This window comes from Sardina pilchardus, chromosome 20 (assembly GCF_963854185.1).
Source record: "Sardina pilchardus chromosome 20, fSarPil1.1, whole genome shotgun sequence".
NCBI lineage: Eukaryota > Metazoa > Chordata > Actinopteri > Clupeiformes > Clupeidae > Sardina > Sardina pilchardus.
This window is the reverse complement of record NC_085013.1, coordinates 11,673,222-11,686,509: the sequence shown is the minus strand read 5'-3', so window position 1 is coordinate 11,686,509 and position 13,288 is coordinate 11,673,222. Positions and strand designations below refer to the sequence as shown.

Genomic DNA, 13,288 nt, shown 5'->3' with positions numbered 1-13,288 from the left:
TTGGGGTTGGAGGATTAATGTGTGTATGTGTAACCTGAGTTGTGTGGAACCCCCGCGATTCAGCCCTGAACACGCCCGAACTCGAACCCACGAAACAGCAGCACCTCGGATCTGGAGTCGAGCGAGCTAACAATCCAGCTAAAAGCCCAGGCTCCTAGCCTTCATGACATGCCAGCAGCACTATTGAGGCATCTGGGAGTGAGGTTACTAACGTTCAACACGCACAGCTAATTAGCTGGCATCCATATGTTTAACCTTTGATTAAACTTAGGTCTCAAAGGCACTCAAAGTTTGAACACATGCAAGCATGTAAACAAAGCTTTGATCATTTCAGTACATTTGAATACATTAAAACATGACAAAGACAGGGCTGTCCGTCTACACTACACCAACAATTCATCACAAACAATTCCAGATTGTCCAATTTCACCTTTATTTCCATTTCATGATTGGTTAAGTTGGTATCTTGAGATGATGTGACATCTCATACAGTGCAGTTGACTATGGCAGCTATGGCAGCTGATCCAGCTGCTGCTGCACCTGAAAAGGGGAGACAAGTATTAAAAGCATATCCTGATGTTGCCCTGTGAGTAGGCTATATCTCAATATATCTTGCTGCTGTATTGATGAGTGAAATGCTTTAGGCTACTTCCTGCCAAGGCCATTATCATAATATACTTTGAAGGCAAAATAGGGAACAGAACTCTATGGTAGGCCTTCATAATCTGACAGGCCGTCTACATTTTCCAACTTTTGTTACGCTTGCAGAATTTTCAAGCCCCTGAGATGGAGTAGACTAGGTTAGTAGTCTGGAAAAGTCCAAACTCAATCACAAAGTGAATAGGTTCTAGTGACTCATGATTGGATTAGTTTCCAACACTTTGCAACGGGCACTAACTTTGAAATCATTGGTATAGCCTCATCAAGTGTGGGGGGTGGGTCCAAACAACATTTTTCCGTAAAGGTCTACTGGGGCTACATGCCGACCAAGTTTCATGTGCCCCTGTGTTACGGTGTCCCGGGAATCATTGATCGAAAATTCAGGAAGTAAATGGGAAAAAAAAACCTTTGACAATCACTAAATGACTGCTACTCTGGTCATAATGGTATTTCAGACTAGATGATCTTGAAAGAAGATCTAGGTGGGCGGAGCCAGGCTAATAAGCTAGGCCTTTTCCCAGAAGAAAACAACAAGAGAGCCAACAGAATTACACAGAGAGCTGGGTATTTATCTATGACTGTCAATGCTACCAAAAATTACAACGAATTACAAGCGTTTACTTTTGCTGAAAGCTATTGTTCCGAAATTGTTCAAATCTTGATTCTATGCTACAACTCCCTATGCAGGAGCCAACAATTTGAGCATTTTGACCAATGCATATGGTCATGTACTGTGTGTTTTCTGAGTGTGGAATGGAAACATTGTTTCTAATACGGAGTTGAATACACTTGTATACACTGTAAAAAATTTACTGTAAAATTTACAGTAACTTACTGGCAACAATTGGCCAGTAAGTTACTGTGAATATCTTTTACAGTAAAGGTACTGTATTTCCATTTACAGTATTTATATATTCACTGTAAAATGAAAAACAATTAAATACTGTGATTTCAGTCGTATTTACAGTAACTTACTGGCCAATTGTTGCCAGTAAGTTACTGTGAAAACCTTTTACAGTAAAGGTGCTGTATTTCCATTTACAGTAACTTACTGGCCAATTGTTGCCAGTAAGTTACTGTGAATACCTTTTACAGTTAAGGCACTGTATTTCCATTTACAGTAACTTACTGGCCAATTGTTGCCAGTAAGTTACTGTGAAAACCTTTTACAGTAAAGGTGCTGTATTTCCATTTACGGTAACTTACTGGCCAATTGTTGCCAGTAAGTTACTGTGAATACTTTTTACAGTAAAGGTACCGCATTTTCATTTACAGTATTTTATGTATTCGCTGTAAAGTGAAAAACAATTGATTTTAAATTAAGATTTGTTTTTTTTTTAGTTGTATTTACAGTATTGGTTGTTTCCCTGTAAAAGCTAGGTCAGTTAAATACTGTGAATTCAATTGAACTTACATGAGCAATCATTAATAGAATAACTCATATTCCAAAATATTTCAGTTAACTGCAGACAATAAAACAATTTTAACTTTTGTTATTTATTTAAGACATTTCAAATGTATGACTGAAGTGGATGTTGACAGACAACAGTAGACATGGTTTGAACACAACCACAACCTTATCTGATTTGACACAGATAAGGGGGTTAAAAGCGCAGTGTGTGTAAGTGCAGTATGGCAACTGGCAAGTCTATGTAATGTAGTATAAGGAGTTGTGTGTGTACAGGATGCGGAGTAAAGAAACTCATCCCCAGTCTGTTTTGTGGGTGTTCCCTCAGTCTGCCACGTGGGAACAGAGACGTCTGCTTGACCTCAGTGGTTTAAACAGTCCGTGGTCAGAGCGTGAAATGTCTTTTGAAATACTTTTGGGCCGTTGTTGTACTCTTCTGGTATAGGTATCCTGCAGGGTAGGGAGAGGTGCTCTGATGGTACCTTTCGCAGTAAATGTCAAGTGTCTGAAAAAGAGAAAGCATACATTACAATTGACCCCGTTCATGAATATACAGTAATTAATGCAAACTACTCCGGTTGTGTGACAAATAAAAGCAAACCCACACTAGTCAGGTGCAATAGATAGAAGTAATGCAGATGTGTACAATACACCACCATAGCAAAGTTTGGGAGTTCACTTTGATATGTCCAGTGTTTTTTTTTTTGGAAAGGGGACATTTCGAAGTGACCCTACACTTCTGAACAGAAGTATGTCTATGTGATATCATACCTAATCTCATAATTGCCTGCGGCAACTCTGCCTTCATGCGAACACCACTTTTCTGATGCCTAACATACTGTAGGCCATCTCCCATCTGACTTGCAATAGCAGCCTCTGGCTCCAGGCTGGGACTTCTGGATGGCTCCTAAAAAGAATAAACAGCAATTGCCATATAATTTGTTAATAAACAGCAATTGCCATACAAAACAAATCATAGCTTTAAAAAATAAGCAAGGCAATCAGATGTAGAAATAGAAATGATAATTACCTTGCCATGAGGCACCCTTGCCACCCTTGTCACCATCTATGTTACTTCTTGATATCAGTTTATTTATGAACATAAATAAAACACAAACACTTACACCATGTTGAGGGCAGCAGCCATGGCTAACAGACATCATCAGGGTAGTGCCATCAGGTAGTGCCATCAGGGTAGACCGACTTCGCCCTGGACAGTTGTTGGCAGTTGAGCCCACAAAGTCATAACAGACACATGAAAGGAGGGGATAAACTAAACAGTTACAGACACAAATACAGTACATGCACACATATTAAATGCTATATGCGTGTGTCTCTATTTGGTGAGTGAACTCACTTGCAGGCTTGGAACTTCTTCCTTATGGAAGTGACACACATTTGGAACATTCCAAAATGCACACAGCCTAAGTGTCTCTGACACAGCGTTCTCAGGGCAGCAGTCCTCACACCACCTACTAACAGAGGGAACAGAAAGAGGCTTACATTAATTAATACATTGCAAAACACACAGAACATGAAAAGACCATCACTGAAGCACTACTACAGTCACATGCATCTTAAATAAACACATGCCTCAATTTAAGTCACCAAACATTGGGCAAATAAAGGCTATAAAATGAATACCATTTAGCCAAACACTACCCTTCACAAACTAAAGATCCCTTTACTTATCGGCATGATATTTCTGGTAATTGAAATTCCCCAAATGCTCCCCTTTCACATCCACTATATGACGGATCTATGAGCATGACTATGCAAAACTACAGTTCCTAAATTAGGGGTGAGATAACTTACACATCAGCCTACTTCATTAATTTGTTTTACTGGTCCTCTTTTCAGTTATAGCAACACTACATATTATGCATCAACACTACATGTATTAAGTTTAATGTTAACTACCCATGCCCCATGGAGTTCGCAAAGTAATGTTACTAACTAGCTGCTAACGTTAACAACTTTCACCTGTGTCTGTCTGCTAGCTAACTTCAGCCTTCAGCCTGCATGGTAACAGCCACTTTAAGCTAAGCTACTTGCGTCTGATATTTCATTCAAACTAAAACTCTACATTCATAACGACATATCAGACTGAATTATTGCTAGATATGATATTGACTATCATTCGAAAAATCCCACATGATGGTTAAGTTAGTTACTGGAAAAGTTAACATTAACAGCTAACATCGCTAACGCTAGCGACGTTAGCTCGCTAGTTCTAGCCGGTTCTAGCTATCGATATGTGCTATGCTGATTCTAACATGACAATAATGGCTTTGGTTGACATTTCATTGTGAAAACAATACATTTCTAATAAATTCCCGTTTTCAATTGGCATACAAAAGTACTGTAATTCTTACCTTGAATATGATGTTTGTACAGAGTTGAAAATTGCAGTCAGATTCATGATTGAAAAGTGACGGTTGAAGTGAAGTCACTCTGGCTGGAGTTGAAAAGTCAGGGGCAAAGATTCTAGAACAGAGCAAGATGGATCAGTTGCGTCAAAAGAATGAAGTACGGTACAGGACGCCAACGTATTCTCCGGCCAGTGATCCATCTTGCTCTGTTCTAGAATCTTTGGTCAGGGGTGGGGGATGGGAATTACTGCGTGTGCGCATGCGCTTATCAAGAGGCGATAAGCAGCCGTTAAAAACAATCGTGGAAAATTATTAGGCTGAAATGTGTTATGCTTGCTCAATAGTGTGATCAAAGCCTTAATTCTTGACATCAAATTGACTTTCTCAACCGTCTCTGGTATGTCATTATGAGTTAAAAGAAATATAAGATTAAAAAAGGGAAAACACAGTAGGCTAGTTTACTTAACTATTTACAGTAGCCTAGGCTACTAGTGGCTATATTGTGATTTGTTTACAGTAGTGTTTTGACTACTGTAATTTCTACGGTAACACTTACTACTGTAATTGTAGTTTACAGTAGAGGTACCGCATTTCCATTTACAGTATTTTATGTATTCACTGTGAAATGAAAACCAATTAAATACTGTGATTTCAGTAGTTTTACAGTAACTTACTGCCCAATTGTTGCCAGCAAGTTACTGTGAATACTTTTTACAGTAAAGGTACCGCATTTCCATTTACAGTATTTTATGCATTCACTGTAAAATGAAAACCAATTAAATACTGTGATTTCAGTTGTATTTACAGTAACTTACTGGCCAATTGTTGAAAAGAAAAAATACAGTAGTTTACTTTACTATTTACAGTACTAGAGTGTCTATACTGTGTTTGTTTTACAGTAGTGCTTTGACTACTGTAATGTTTACAGTAACACTTGGACTACTGTAATTGTAGGGGCGTTACTGTAAATTCTACAACATTCTACTGTAAAAAGCATATACAGTAGTGCTACTGTGAAATTTCCTGTAAATAACTGTGAATTTCACAGCCATTTTTTACAGTGTAGGTGAAAAACAAAAACCTAATATAATATGGATGAGGCTTTAGTAAATTCGGGCAGACAGTGACACAATTACTAATTTACTTGCATACTCATACGCATTAACTCAGATAATCCCCATATTCTGCACATCAATATAATCATTATATGATATGACTGCAATATGATGAGGTTCAAAGTGCTCACAAAAACCTCAGTTATGCTTTTATCCTAAGCACTCGGTCACTGAGTCCATGCGCTGCAGACTGTGGAGTCACCAAAGGCTGCACCAACTGCCGCCCCTACCGTTCCCACGAATGCAGTTCCTGCAGTGGACAACCCAGCAGCACCTTCAAAGACAACAAAACAGCTTCAACCACAACAAAATAAGCAGACTGATTAGTATCTAAAATACTTAGTTAAACTTATTTCCTTGGATTAGTAAATTTTGGAAGTAAATGCCAGTAGCTGGTCAAAATGGGCCAGAACTTTTGACATTTAGGACTATAGTTACAATGTCTATGTCATAACTGGTTTTACAGGATGTTTCTCAACAGATATGCCAACCAACAAGGACTGTGTTTCCCAGAAGCACCATTGAGCAACCAAAGTAATAACAGTGGAAAAAGTGGAGTATTCAAAACAATTTGTTCAACTTCTTCGACAACAGTTTTGAGAAACACATTCATTTTGGTCTAATTGTGGGACAATTTATAAAAAGGCTACTCACCAATAGACTGCAAGTATGCCACCGCACTCCCAGCTCCCACTGCTCCTCCACCAGCCACCGCAGTTAGACTCATCAGTTTGGCGGCTAGAGATCCTACTGCTATCCCTCCAGCAGTAAAGCCAATACCAGTCACTGCAACAGGTACTGCAGCGACTGCCAGGACTACAAAGAAGCAACAATGTTACTGTAAACATAACCAGTTAGCTACAAAGAAAGAAGCATCAACATCTATACTGTAAACCTGGCCTCTTGATTTGTATTATTAACTCTTAAAATTACTTGACTTGACTTGGCTTGAAGTGGCCAAGGCCTATTATTACGTCTATCCCATTGTTGATTCACAAGTTTATCAAAAGGTAGTAGGCCTAGGCCTAACATATAAATCTAGTCAATACTATTATGACACAAATTACCTGCCCCTCCTGCTGCTGCAACTGCTGTACCTACATTAGAGAAATAATACAGGGAACAAATTAGGGAAACGCGTGTGTGTGTGTGTGTGTGTGTGTGTCTGTTCGAATCGGTTTCTGATTGGAGCATTTATATATTGATCTTTGATCTCTGTTGTGCTCTCTGTTGTGCTCTGAAATTCCTTTCAAATGGGTGTAGTCTCACAGCTGGCTGAGCAGGTTACACTCAAGCGCACTATTAAGCATGAATTAAAAAAATAAATTAAAAAATTAGAATTGTAGGCATAATTTCTTGCTAAAGAGATCACTCATCACCCTAAGAGTTGTTTAATAATGTTATGCCAATATGTGGACCACTTTGGCACACTACCTTATTGAATAGACTATCTGCTCTTTACAATACCAGAAAGGTTTAAGGACAAAACACCAAATTTGACCTTTTCTGAATTTGACCTTTGATAAGAGTCACTTCTATTAAACCTTCAAGAAAAATAGAGACATGATTTGTTTTACTCTTCAGAACCCCTAAACCAAGATAATAATAGCCAAAAATTAACGTGCGAAGCCCCCAAATTAGGCACATATAGCCCCCCTGCTACTGTGTCACACAACAGTAAGCATCTTGCTAAATGATGGAACATGGCACTTGTGTGATAGGCGCCAGTTTAGCCTACTTACATGGATCCATAACTGGCCTGATAACCGATTATGTTCGTCACTGGTAGCCTGCACACAATATCACAGCTGAGTGATCGACTTCAGCCAAGCCTTTTCAATTTAACAAGGACTGGTTTCTCTTTTGAGGAAAAGAAACACATGGGACGAAACCAGAAATTATGATGGGGAGGAGACTAATAGGCTATCTCATCGCCCCCTACTGGTTTCGTTTCTGGATTCTACATCGTTTTTTAAAGAGACCCTATGCAACTTTTTCATAAAATCGCTTAGAAATCGTTGTTTTGCTTGACTGACCAGTTTTTTGTTAAGTTTTTATTTATTTATGTATTTATTTTTTTTATCGAAAACAGTAGCCTAATATTTCCTCCCGCCCCCAGTGAAGAACCAATGCCAAACGTTCCGTATAATACGGAATCGTCCCGTATTTGACACCTAAAAGTCTTGTTCCGTATTGAACTAATACGGAACGCTCTTTGTTCCGTATTTTTTAGAAACTGCTCAATGCACACATACTAAAATGAAAAACACACACACAAAAAACTAAACTCCCTGACACAACGTGGAGCCTGCTGGTCTGCAAGGCATGGAGTGATGTCCGGTGCTTCACCTGATAATTAGCTGCGCAAATTGATCCGGATCAAGCAACCCGACAGAAAATAAAACAAACGTTTCTGCAAGCAGGAGGAAATGCTTGCTAGTTTGATGTGATTAGAGATAGAGTCATACAAATAAGTGGTGGTATGAGCGTTCATTGAATGCATGCGTGTGCGCGCTTGCGCAACAGAAACTAGGCTACACAATAACGTTGTTGGCAAAGCTCCGCTTCAACCTGTTGGAAGGTTATTTAATTATTTAACGACATTTAACAACGTGGATTCTTGCAACTTCCATGAAAACAGAGCAGATACTGTACTATACATTGTTTAGAGTATTGTTTAGTCAAATTTGAATATAACATGGTCAAAAGATTGTAGCTTTTCATTTAAAGATCTCCAGATAAGTGATTTACGCCTATGCTGGGCCGTTTACCATAGACAAAAGTTGGTATTATGTTTCCTGGATCTTTACATTCAGGCATTCAAATGAAATTTAATTAAAAACATAGGCTATATATTTTTTCTCCATTTGCCTACCCGAGTATGATTGCTTGCATGAGGGAAACATCCCAAAACAATAGCACCCATATAATTGCTGTTGTTTTCAGAAGTATTTCTCATGCAACCATGCAAAAGCAATGAACTATTGTATATAGCCTATTGCATTAGTAAAGCAGGGCTCTGATGTGCATAGGTGCATACAGTATGTAGGCTACACATGTGCATAGTTTTGACAAACTTCAAATATTGACTGCTTTGAAGTGAAAGTGCATGTCTAACAATATAGCATAATAATAATTGTGATAATGATAATCATACCCCCCGGTATTTTTGTTCCGTATTTTATTTTCTCATAGTTGGCAACCCTAAGAACCACACTTGCAATTTATATAGGCTATTTATATATGTAAATATACGTGCTAAACCTGTCGGGGAAGCTCTGCAGAGAAATATGCAAGCATAAAACGAAATCGAAACCGGAGATGAAATCACTAATCCTGCATAGTTTCTCTTAAAAAAAAAAACTAAAAAAAAACGGTCCACATGCATTGGCAAGTTAGTTGACTATGGGGGGACTGTATCATGGTGATAGATAGCTCGATGGGGCGGGTGTCGCATACACACCGCGATACGCCACTGACTCTGCTGTGATTCTGTGATATGAATTGAGGAGGGGGTAGCCTATGACCCAGGGGGTCACCGTCAGGATTTGACTGATTAGCCTTGCCGCCGCCATTTTCCAGAAATATATCATGTCCGGTGCCATTTCTCCTCATGCTGATTGGTGGCTGTTCCACTCTCAGCTCATGCACGAGCTTAGTGTGGGCACGAGCTCTCCTTCTGTACCTTACGTCAATCAGTAACCTGGCACTTGATTGGTTAAGTAAACCGGCACCGGAAACAAGCCCCTTAAAACGCCATGTTGAAGCCTGAAATTAATGGGGGCGGGACTTGTTCACTTTCTCCAGTTCTTATCATTTCTTTTAGCCTAGGTCTATGTTAATACCTCCATGCCTGTGACATACCGAAGTAGAATAATAAAGGGTGATAAGTTCCTTTCACCCGCAGGTGTCGCTCTTCACTAAATAATGCAATATGTGATGTGCCGGTAAATGCCGCTATGGCTTTCTAGGCACTGAAATGATAGGCTTACTCGGATAACGTAGTCTCTCAGTCCGACCTCTTTTTTGGGTAAAGCATCTTTATTTGTATTGCAGTCTAAAATGATCATAATTTATTTAAAAAGTTGTTGTTTAATGCTTGAACTGTTGCGACAATAATCTCATCATTTGTATGAAATACAAATTAATCATAATTTGATGGTGCATAATGTAATCTAATCAAATGCCAATACTGTGAAGTATTACAGTAATAGTTTTGCAGAATCCTATGAGTCCAGTGACTCTTGAAATAGATGCCTGTGTGCCAAGCAGTGACACAATGCACTTCTGCTGTATGTGCATGATTTTGTAGACTGTGACTATGTATGATAATAATAATAATAATAATAATAATAATAATAATGATAATAATAATAATTAATGATAGGCTACATTTTATTTAAAGGCGCATTTCTTGGCACTCAAGGTCATATACATGTATATCTACATGGGCGAACTCTGGAATCAAGACCCCTTGGCCTTATGCACTGAGGCCTCCTGGCCTTGATGACCACATCAAGGGCTTCTAGTTTGTTTGAGAACCCATCATGAGTGCAGTGGGGGTGATTCCGCCAAATACCACTGTTGAGCCTTCTGGAGGTGTTGTGGCCCTAATTCAACGAAACATCCATTAAGGAAGGTGCCTGATTAACCCTGGTGAAATTCTCCTGAAGGTTCTTTTATTGGTGATGGTTTTTTGTCCACAAAGATTGATTGGTCAGTGATTTTGACAGTGCATAGGCTTGGTTGTTCATTGGCTGTTGCGTGAAATTTTCTACATAGAGCACTAGGAATTAAACATCTCTTCAGTGCATATTTGAAATGATATTCCGTAACGTGACTTTCATAGAGAAAAATAGTATTTAAAATCTGAAGATCCCCGTCTACTGCTGGACGCCCTCAGAATTTTTTATCACCTGAATTAGAAACCAAATTCTTTCTTTCAACCCCCATAAGACATGTGGACCCACAAAGACATTCAATTACCTTGTTTATGGTGCAAAATATTAGCCTGGCCATGCCCACCTATAGATCTACTTTTTTCGGAGATGAGTCTGGTTCACCATCACTAATGTTTCCATCCGAAATGGTCAGGCCAATCAGCGGCGACTTACGAACTAATCGGACTAGAACTAGAATTAGTGAGTGCCCAGACTCTATCCACTTTGTGAATGAGTTTGGTAACCAGGCTAGCGAAATATACTGTATGTAAAAGCAAAACATTTTCATAATGATCAGACTAGGATGGGGACCCATGTAGACCTTTGTGTATTGCTAGGGGCCCTTAATGGGTCAACTCAGACGTTTGTGGGCCCTATAGGCCCCCTGAACCTGTGCCCAGTAGACCCGTGCATTAATCTGGGCCTGCCTCTAAACTAATATGCAGTGCAATTATTTTGGCGACACATATTTCATAGTGTTTCAGATCTTTTTTTCTTCATGTCAGTGTTTCAAGATAATTGATAGTGACATGTTAAAGGTGCTTAGGCCTGCCAAAGTATATCTGACAAATGTTTTAAGCTTCAGTCATGTCACAGATTCCTTTAGTCTAGGAAGCTGTTTTATGCACCACCATGCCTACATCTGGCGAAGGAAATAATATGGCGGAAGTATAAACTTTACTCTCATCTCAAACCCCTGAAGCAGATTTGAGGTGGTGTAGAGTAAAGGAGGTCTGTGCCTGATGCCTGTGTAATCTGCACAGTAGGGTGGACAGTCATTCTTCTTGGCCTTGGCAGGCTGGTATGGCCTCTACAGCACTCAGGACAGCTGTGGAGAAGGCACAAGAGTGTACCCAAAGAAAAGTCGTGATACCCCAAAGAGTGAAATGCAGGGGTGGCGGTACCGACTACCGGTCCGATTCAAGCACTGGAGTGGACAGTCATTCCTTTTGCCTCGGCCCAGAATAGGCTGGTGGATGAGCTAATTAATGGTCTCTGCTGCACACAGGTCAGCTATTGCAAATTATGGACAGGGGGACAAAATAGGGGAGTGTCAATATTTATATTTGCCTAGTTAATCAGCTCCCATTTGTATGACTTCCACACTAATTGCTCAATGAAATTAACATAAAGGGCCCGAGATTGGCGGCGATACAGGTAGCTAGGGAAGCTGTGTCGAGGTCAACTCGGAAACGGACAAGACTTCTCCGGTGAGGTAAAATTGAATAAAACAAATCACATGCAATCAGTGTTCAATTCGGTCTTCGGTCTGACTGCCCGCTTTGTGTTGCTCTCTGTTCTGGCCACACTGCACACGCACTGTCGGCAAAATACATGCTCAAATTCACACCGGAGGTCTTTGTGTGGTGATGCAAGCAGTTTTCCCATCTTGTGAGTTGATAAAGTTGTGTTAATAAGAAATGTGACGCAAATGAGACACCCCTTCATTATTTCTTGTTCTGTCTGCAATGTGAGGACTGGACATGGTTGCAACATTTCTTCCATCCTCACCTTCAAGCAATTCATCACTTCAGCTGGTCCTTCTCCCTTCAACTGATGGATGTCCATCACGGCGCAAATTGATTCAGACATTGTACTCTTTACTGCATGATCTATTGTTACCTATATGACTTGTACTGTAATGCAAATTTAGACATGGTAAATGGTACCCTGTACATCATCATGTTGGTACACTAGTTTTGTAAGATATGTATTTTATATATGTATAAGTACTTGTGATCTGTCTACTGATGTTGATGAGCAAATAAGCTATTATTTTAATGTTTCTGTCTTCTTGCAGTCATGCAACATGTCTGCAGCCATTTTGGTAATTACACCACCTCACCTCACCCCACCACACACACACACACACACACACACACACACGTCAAGCCTTCGTTGATCTGCACAAGACCCTTGGTGGAGTTAGTCAAGCAAACTGAGTATGGCTTACCTAATCTATCCAGCACATTGCAAAACTCCAGAAGAAAAATAAAACGCTACAAAAGCAAAGGGAAAATTGAGGGGATCCAACATTTATTTGCCCTTATTTAAATGTTACAATTAAACCATAAGCATATTTCAACGTTAGCAAAATAAAAGAAAATAAACCCAGAACGTTATGTACAGAGACAAAAAGAAAAAAAAAATTATAATCAAGGCTCACGTTTTGTACACCCCTACGTCATAAACGTTATAACATGTGAACATGGCTGACACCAAGTGGAGTCTTAAAAACACAGAGAGATCAAGCCAACTCCCCTCCCTGGAGTCCTCCTTCAATACATGACTAAATACTGGAAATATTCTCAGTGGAAAATGTAGGAATGTAGAACTTTAAAAATGAATTAAGATACTTGACTTCATGCGGAGCGAGGTTGGGGGGGGATGGGAGGGTCTTTGTCATGCCCCACCTGTTGGCAGGGTTAAGATCCCTGGAGGCCATAAAAAAAAAAGAAAGGAAAAGAAAAAATGAGAGAGTTACAGGGCTACCACGCTGTCTCTACAGATGCCTTTTCCGATGCCAGGGCTACCACACTGTCTCTATAGATGCCTTTTCCGTACGTTTGGGGAAAATCTGTCAATACTCCTGGTGCCGTTCCGTTAAAAGTGTTGTCCCGCGTTGTTCCCTCTGAGTCACGTGTGAGGGGTCGGAGGTGAAAAGGTGATCCGCGTGGCTATTGGCCCACTCCTCTTCCGCCAGACGGCCCCCAGCGTGGCACAAGTCTCTTATATATATTTATATATTTCAATCTTGGAGGAAGAAATTGTAAAAACTAAAACAAACAGTAA

At 39.8% G+C, this 13,288-nt stretch overlaps 2 long non-coding RNA genes across 6 annotated transcripts; both read right to left on the bottom strand.

Annotated features, from left to right (window-relative positions):
* Positions 1-414: 414 nt before the first annotated feature.
* LOC134067729 (uncharacterized) lies at positions 415-7,444 on the bottom strand. Of its 2 annotated transcripts, none has more exons than XR_009936549.1 (5): positions 7,298-7,444; positions 6,623-6,652; positions 6,210-6,371; positions 5,687-5,829; positions 415-540 (listed from the first exon to the last, which is right to left on the bottom strand). It is a non-coding gene; the product is annotated as an uncharacterized LOC134067729 (long non-coding RNA). The 2 variants fall into 2 exon arrangements; XR_009936548.1 differs by having other exon boundaries at positions 5,693-5,829; positions 7,298-7,443.
* Positions 2,139-4,540, bottom strand: LOC134068178 (uncharacterized). 4 transcript variants are annotated; one of them, XR_009936609.1, is made up of 4 exons: positions 4,444-4,540; positions 3,193-3,543; positions 2,840-2,975; positions 2,139-2,573 (listed from the first exon to the last, which is right to left on the bottom strand). It is a non-coding gene; the product is annotated as an uncharacterized LOC134068178 (long non-coding RNA). The 4 variants fall into 4 exon arrangements; XR_009936608.1 differs by lacking the exon at positions 4,444-4,540 and having other exon boundaries at positions 3,193-3,341; positions 3,426-4,289; XR_009936607.1 differs by lacking the exon at positions 4,444-4,540 and having other exon boundaries at positions 3,193-3,278; positions 3,426-4,285.
* Positions 7,445-13,288: the final 5,844 nt, after the last annotated feature.